Source organism: Bidens hawaiensis, unplaced genomic scaffold (assembly GCF_021521415.1).
Source record: "Bidens hawaiensis isolate Kalapana, Puna unplaced genomic scaffold, B.hawaiensis_p1.1 tig00017565_1, whole genome shotgun sequence".
Lineage (NCBI taxonomy): Eukaryota > Viridiplantae > Streptophyta > Magnoliopsida > Asterales > Asteraceae > Bidens > Bidens hawaiensis.
Genome location: NW_027492654.1, coordinates 126,071 through 134,639, shown reverse-complemented (window position 1 = coordinate 134,639; position 8,569 = coordinate 126,071).

The following is an 8,569-nucleotide window of genomic DNA, read 5'->3' as shown; positions in this document are numbered from 1 at the left end:
GTTGTTACTATATGAGCTCTGGCCCGACTTTCATAAGTTAAACACAACTACACTCATAAATTTAAACGAGCATATTATTTATATAAACATAATTAATACATGGTTATATTTTTTTAAAACGACTACATTTATATACTGAATGAGGTTTAAGCCACAACATGATATTTCACATGCCAAAATAAAATAACTAGATGTATATATATATATATTATGTTTAATATATAAAATTATGTTCACAGATATATTTAAAATTAATAAGATACGTATATAAATAATGTAATAATTAAGTAAAAAATAAGAGGAGTCATAGCTAAGGTTTTAAGTATTTTTCACATGCCGACCTCAAAATTTGTCAAACTGTACGAGTCAAGTTTTTTGCTTAGATGAACTTGCCTCTAACTTAGATTACATCCTTAATTTTTTTTGAACGGTCATTTTAATAACCGATGACTAAAATTTTAATAAACACACAAACAAGTTTATTAATTTTCTATTAATGTATTATTAAGTTACACAATTTATTAATTCTTGAATATTACTTACCTTCCTTTTATGAGGTATTGGTGATCCCATCATTTTGTTTCTTCATCAATGTGAAACAAAAATGTAATTTCAACAACTACACGAGACGAAGTGGGAAACATCATCAACATTTAGTCATGTCTTTGTTTTTCATATTTTAAAAGGGAGATTCAGTTATGTATCTGACTGTCATATTATAAAATGAAATATTTGAGAAATTTTATTATTATTTAGTTAGTTATTGTTTTTAGAATCATACAAGTCATATATATATATACATACACACATATATATATGTTAACACTTCTAATTACTTAAGCTCTTAAATTTAATGTAAATTTTAATTTTTTCCTTCTCATATGTATCTTATAATATAGTATAGCTTAATATCAAAATTACAAAATGTCATTTGTCATAGCGGTATCAAAGTGTTTAATAAATTTTATCGTTATGAGAGATGGTTCAGGTCCCCTAACGGTAAAAAAATATATATAGTTTAATAGTAAAATTAGATAGCATGTGATTGTCATTAAAAAAATCAATATCAAACATAGAATATTAAATAACTTGAAACAATTAAAATGGGTAATAGAAAACGTATACTCTCAACTAAAAATGAGCGGCTACCGGTATTGTTTTTTCAAATTTTGGTATCGGTACTGGTATTAGTATTGAAAGTTCAATTTGGTATGATACGTAACCGGTATTAAAGGAAAAATTCAGAAAATGCCAGTACCTGGCACATCCTGATACCGGTACCGAAAACTTGGACATTTATACCGATTCGCTACCTGACAATACCAGATCGATACCGATTCGATACCAACACCGGTATTGATTCGATACTGAATAAATAGTAGTAACTCTTGCTCATCCTACTCTCAACTCTCAAGCCTATTGGCCATTTGAAGGCTTGAAGCGGTTTGTAACGTTTTGTCCATTTACTTGGATGATGTCATTGCATGTGGGTAGTTAAAATTGAATTTAAAATCATTTCTTCTCAAATTTGTGATTAAATAGAATTTATGTTGAATGTGGTCGAATATATTTACGAACTTTTAATAAAGTTCACTCTATTTTAGTATTTGATATAGCAATAGCTGGCTCCTCTTTTTGGGGTTACAATGGATTTAACGTTTCTAGAATATTTTTATTTCATGAGAATATTTTTCTATCATGTTACTTTTTATGATACAGTTTCCATCATGAGAATATAGCAATGACATGAGCTAATGATTCGATCACGATTGAGATTTGAAGGTATTAGATTTGAAAATTGACTCAAGAGGGTTTTCTCATGATGATGGCTTATGTGAGTCCGGCCTGGATTGTCAAAAATAGTATTGACGGTTAACATCTTATCTCAAGAGGATTCACTCGAGTATTGGGGGTTGACATGCCGTCTTAAGAAAACTCAGGTTCCCATCTTAAGAAAACTCCTTCGAGTATTGGAAGTTCCAAACACTGTTAAGAAAAATAAAATCTGTATAATAGAAAGTTTAAAAATAATGAGAGTGATTAAAAACTGATAGTATACCTTTAAAGAGAAAAAAATTGAAAAAAAAATTTGTACTATAAGTTTTATATATTTTCCCTTTTAAAGGAAATGAATTTAAATAAAATACTTAACTATTTTAGTAAAAAAAGGTTATAAAACAAAAGTGGTCATTTTTCTATTTAATTCATGTATGAGAGACTACCTGATTGTAAAACAGTAAATTGATGTCTTGGACCTCCAGTTTTTTAGTTATAGATAAATATAAATTAAAAAAGGTCATTTGGTATAGTGATATCGACCAAACACTACTTATACATTAGATGTGTGATTGTGTGCCTTTTTAATATCATATATATACCTCTAAGAAAAATCATATACAAAAATTGTGTGTTATCATAATTTTCATGTGTTAAAAGATCCTAAAAAACATTTTTATTACAAAAGAGAGTGAATTTTAATAACTTTGACTTTTTTACCATCATTAATCCTAAATTAAGAAATTCTTTATATTAATTCTAACTTTCATCGTATTGACCTCCACCGAGTATTTTTCTAACATAGACTAACACGGTTTAATTTGGGGCAAATATTCATTTCTTCAAGTTGATGGGGTAAAAAAACCTTATGTTCATTATAAACCAAGTTTATTTTTCTTCTCCAACTAGGGGTGTAAACGAGCCGAGCCGAGCCTGAGCCCGAGCTCAACTGGTTTAACTTACACAAAGCTTGAGCTCGAGCTCGGCTCGTTTAACTTGCACTGAACTTGACCTCGAGCTCTACTCGCTTCTATCTCTGTTTGGTTTTTAAGGTTAGTTCAATATATCTCATACCTGACCAATTGTTACTCTATCTTCAAGAGTACATACGGTTTCGTTGTTTCGGTTATTGTACTATAGAAGACATGTGTTCTCTTAGAAGTGACCCATAATATGTTTCAAGTGATATATGTTAAACACGAATTTCTAACCCCAAGTCTTTTGATTTAATCTATTTATAATAAATATCTACTCTAGTTTGTTATAATTTGTTTTATTTATGATGTATGTGATGATCAACTACGAGTAGCTGGCTCACTAATATTACCAACTATGCAATTCGTTTCTAATTCTAGTTATTATGCTTATATATAAGTTACTGAATAAAACGAGTAACTTTTTGTACGTGTTAGAAAAAGTCAAGTTATGTTTATCCAAAATATATTTAATAAACAAAAGCTTGTTTTTCATAAATAGCATGCTGATTTACTTTAAAAAGCTTGTTTTTTATTAAAGTGACCACAGTTTTGTAACAATATTAGACAAAAAGGTGCATTCCGAGAATCGAACTCGAGACATCTCGCACCCAAAGCGAGAATCATACCACTAGACCAAATAGCCGACTTGCAATTAAATCACAGTATAATACTGATATTAGTTTAGTCCTGAAGGAACAACGCACCAGGATCATCACACCACTACACTAAACCAAATGTCAGACTTGCTAATACAGTAATACTTTAATAATGACGGGTCACCCGAACCGTAGACAAGATTGGTAATATACATTACACAAATCACCTCCTCTCGGGTCCGGGTGACCAATAGATCGGTGCCAACATCCAGATTTCGTGAGACTTGTCATTCTCTAGAGACTAGAAACACACCTTAGTCACAAGAGAATTGTCCATTCGAAATTGTCATCGTATATTATCACCCTTGGTAAAATTTAGTTGCCGGAAAGCACTACCGACCAGGAGTTTATGGTGGTGATGGCGACGTTTATTTTAGAGTTGAAGTAAAAATTTGTGAAAATCATGAAATAAAACAATTTTTTTTTAACGTTAGACCAAACATGTTATAACATGTCAAACAACTGAAATCAAATCCGTAATATTTCATAAATATGATCCAGTCTATAATATAGACATACAACATGAACCATATATACCACATGAACCTTATGCATAATTTAGTCTAGTTTTCATTTGAGTCACTAAATTAAAACATTGTTAAAAAATTATTTAATATTATATAAACCGATTATTAGACATCAACTATTATATATTTTAGCAAGCCGAATGAGGTGCTCCATCTTGTCTCGGAAAATTAAGACCTGAGTGTCCGAGTGTGCTATTTAAAACAGAATTGTTGAATATATATAAGTCTAATACAAAAACTGTTAAATGGCTAAAATAACGTTCAAATAAACTTAAACAACGGTTAGACTTTATATAAACGCGTGTTAGAAGTTAGAACAACTTCATGTAGTTTTGGGCTTAATGTGTTTTACCTGTGAGTACAAAAACACCCCAGCAATACGTGTAACCAACCCTTGTTAGTTGTTAGGGTCAAAAGGATCATTCTGTTTGTTCGGTTCGTGTCCACTTTTTGTCAAGAAATTTACTAATGTTTTAGATAAAAAGGTTTCTGCTAAACCCATCATGGCCCAGCCCAATTCGGTTCAATCCCTACTAAGTAATGACCCGGCCGCCTGGTTCAACCCCTAATAGAAATAACAAGCCTGTATCTGATTGTCATTAATGCAACACGAGTAAACAAGAAAAAAAGACATAATTGTCATGATTGAGAAGAGAATGATGTTGTCCAATGATACCTAAAGAACACGAAGATCGGTTAATTGGTAATTCTAGTTTTAATATTACCACGAAAATAACTATGATGTCTAACAAAATGACTATGATGTAACAAATTGGATGCCATTGCTCTCCAAAAGCCCGGCTTATCACCCAAGTGCAAAAAGGCATTAGATTATGAATGGGTTGGTTTAGGTTAGAATATATGACTGACTAACAGCCAATGGTAGTTAAAAATGAAGCCAAGTTCTGAAGTGGCAATCAATGTGCAGATTTGGGTTATGATTCAGATGGAAACTAGTTAAATGGGTAAAAAAATGAAAAAAAAGAAGTTGAAGGTCAGTAGGCCACCAAAAGTAAATCTTTAAACTTTTTAGGCTCCTAAACCATTTAATTATAAAAAAAATCGATTATTATTGTAACAACATATTTTTTGGTAAAAAATAAACACAATTTTTTTAGGGCAACCCGACCCGACATGTGTCTAGACGTAGTAAAAACATGTTTTGAAAATGAGGTGTATTTTATATTGTAACCTTTTTGTGGCAAATAAAAAACGAACCAAAAAAGTTCCCAAGTGAACCAGACCCAACATGTATATGGAAGTACCCAAAACGTGTTTTGAAAATGAGGTGTATTTTATATTATAATTATTTTGGTGGGAATATTATTATACCAAGTTTTAGAAGATAAAAGAATTATCTCTTCATAGGAGCAATTCATATATACCGTAAACCCTAAACCATAAAATCTTTTTATGTTGATAGGGAGAAAGCATACCTCTCCTAGAAACATTGTAAAATATGACAGTGAAAAATTAGACCACAGTCGTTTCATAGGATTTAAGAAAACTTCCAAAACATGTAAACCACTATTCATGAGATTTGATATGGACCGATCAAAGAATTAAGACTCATATTTGAAGCAACTAGATAAAGACAAGCGGTTTCACTACCACTGTATTCATGGGTAACAAATTTTAAGAGTTCATATAAGACATCCAACTCTCAATATAGTGATGGTCAGTTTTGTTTAATTCTAAAATCCAGTTTGTATGAATTTAAAGCTTATTCCTTGATTCTTGTGTCTTTGATTTCGGTTAAGGGTTGTTTTGCATATCATAGTGAACACTTATTAACTGATTAGGGTTTATGCTATAGACTTATAGCTAACAATAGAACAGTGAAAAAACACTTTAAACCTCAAGCGTACAAACACTAGTGTTTGAATCATTGACTATTGATTGATTTGAATTCAATATGAATGCTTATAAGTCCGAATAAAGTCTATTATGATTTATAACTTTTGGTAAAGTGAAACCATAAGTTAATCACGGTTTTCAGACATATAAGTTCAACGTTTTACACTCACACTTGGATGTTTAAGAGACTTGACTTTGTCTATGCTATTAGGTTACCAACCCCAAGATGGTTATAACTATATGAATACAGTTTAAAGGCTCACTAATTGAAAGCTTTTATTTTTACATTACATCTACCGATTCAAAACATATTGTTTGAACTATTTGAGCAATATCGGATTAGTTGAAGCAAAGTGATCCATCACACATTCACACTACCAACTCAACTCCTTCACTATCAAGTATCAACGAAATGAATTCTTAAAGCTTTCTAATTTGTGTAGTTATAGACTCCTTAATTTCCACAACTAGCCACACCTTTTAATTTCTTCCTCCTTTTGAGAGATTTTTTTAATTTATTAACTAATGTATAGTTTAGTATGAACAAAGGGACACTTTAAAGCTCAAATTTCAAAATAAGAAAATAGAAAATGATATAATAAATAGGATATCTTTTTTAAGAACATAAGGTCGAAATCGAAATCCCTAAAGGGTGGTTTGCCACAACTTTTGTGCATATGAAAGACCTAGAAACTCTAGAGAAAACTTATATTCGTTTTGAATTAACTGTCTTTATGTCATTGTTTTATGAAAAGAAAATATGGATGAGCTTGGTACCCTTGTCGAAAATACCAATATTGATACTAAATCTCCAATAAGACTAATGGGGTGCCTCCTAGTCAATGGTTTGAATTCGGTGGTCGGTGGAAGACCTCTCAATTAAAAAGTATGGATAAAATCTCTTTGGCAATTACTTGGGTCATTATACTTGTGGTCATTTAGACCCAAAAGGCCCCAATGACATAATTGGGTCAGCATGGGCTATCAGGAATGCATTTTAGTATAATGAGTTTAGTTATGCTCTGAAATAATAATAACTAGGATTTAGGACCCCGCGCTTTGCGACAGGAACGTTAAATCGAACAGAAAACATAAGTAAAAAACGTTAAATCATAAACTCGTTGCAAGTCAATGCGAAGTCAGTCTGTATGAAGTTACGGCATCGAAACTAAACAAAAGAAATCAACCCATCAATACCAAAATACAACAAATTTTAATTTGTGGAAACAAAAACACCGGCATGTTACTTTTGCGAACCAACACAAATTCGGTTCATATCAGCGGTACCAACACAAATTCGTAAACATAAATTAGTAATCCAAAAAAATATTTTAAAGGCGAGCTAGGTATCAAACGTTGAAACGCGGATATAAACCATGCGACGATGAGGTATTTTTAAATCATGAAAAATTTTTCGGTCATTGTAAAGACGAACTATAAAAAATATGAAAGCAAAGTTTAAGAAAACCGTTTAACCAAAAATAAAATATGTAAAACCGACACTTGCCCAAGTTTAGTGTTTAAAAATATAGTTGTTTTAATAATTTAATTAGTTGAAAAAAAAATTATAATAAAAGAAGTAAAAACTATTATTTTTTTATGGAATTATGATTAGTGAATGTTAGTTGCATTTCTTGGCACGTTTTATAACACTTAAACACTTAGTTTTCGCCATATATAATGCATTTATCGTGCATATATCAAATTATTTTGTGAAACACTTGTTTTGTGGAAATGAGTCTACTTTGGATCGTTTTTATTGTTTTTGTAGGTGCGGAGCAGTTACAAGACATAATGATTTAAGACGATCAACTAAATTGAAGGGTTGACTTGCCTAACTTAAAAGCTGATGGATGAAGAATTATAATTGGAGCAAGTTATGACACTTAAATATATGTGGTTGATCATAAGGTATGAAACGTTGAAACGCGGATATAAACCATGTGACGATAAGATTTAAACTTAAGTTGGTGGATAAAGTGGGATGGCATGAATCAACATGCATACGAGTGACCAATGAAGAGATTGGGTGGACTTGGATTAATTAGAAAATGATGGGCCGTATGTTTGCAACTAACCTACAGGAATAAATTGGTTTAAATAAATAGGGATCATTTTATCTCATCTAAGGGGACTTCATCATCTTTTTGACGGCATAAAACTTGAAGAACAAGAAGGAGCTATCTTTGGTCATATTTTGAGTTTTGTAAGATTAGTTTTCATGTTTTTCATATTCGGATTGATTGATTTCGCCACCATGTCCGGCTAAATCAATTTAGTTTCAACACTATGGTATTTTGATTTTGATTCAAAACTTATGTGAAATAGTTATGTGATTCATTTGTTTAATTGGTTTGTTTGTGTGATTCTTGATCTTTAACCCGGTTCTATTCCGGTATATATTAGATTGTTAATAAACTTGATCAACTTATTAATTTTTCTAATAAAGTTCAATAAGATTTAAAGCACTAATCAGATTTTAAGTTTTGATAAAGGAACAAATAATGTTTTGAGTTTGTCTATGAACCAAAAATTATTATAGAGTCACATGATCTAGTTAAACACTCCGAACGGCGTGAGTGTTTGATTATAATCGATACTTCTATCACGCAACCCGCACACTAAGATCCGAACGGCGTGAGCTTGGAGTAGCGGGCTGGCTCTAATCACCGAACGGCGTGTGATTAGACACTAGATAGAGTGGATGTCCGAACGGCGTGACGTCTAGTATTGATACAAACTATTTAACTAAAAATCATTGCACCATAATTGTTAG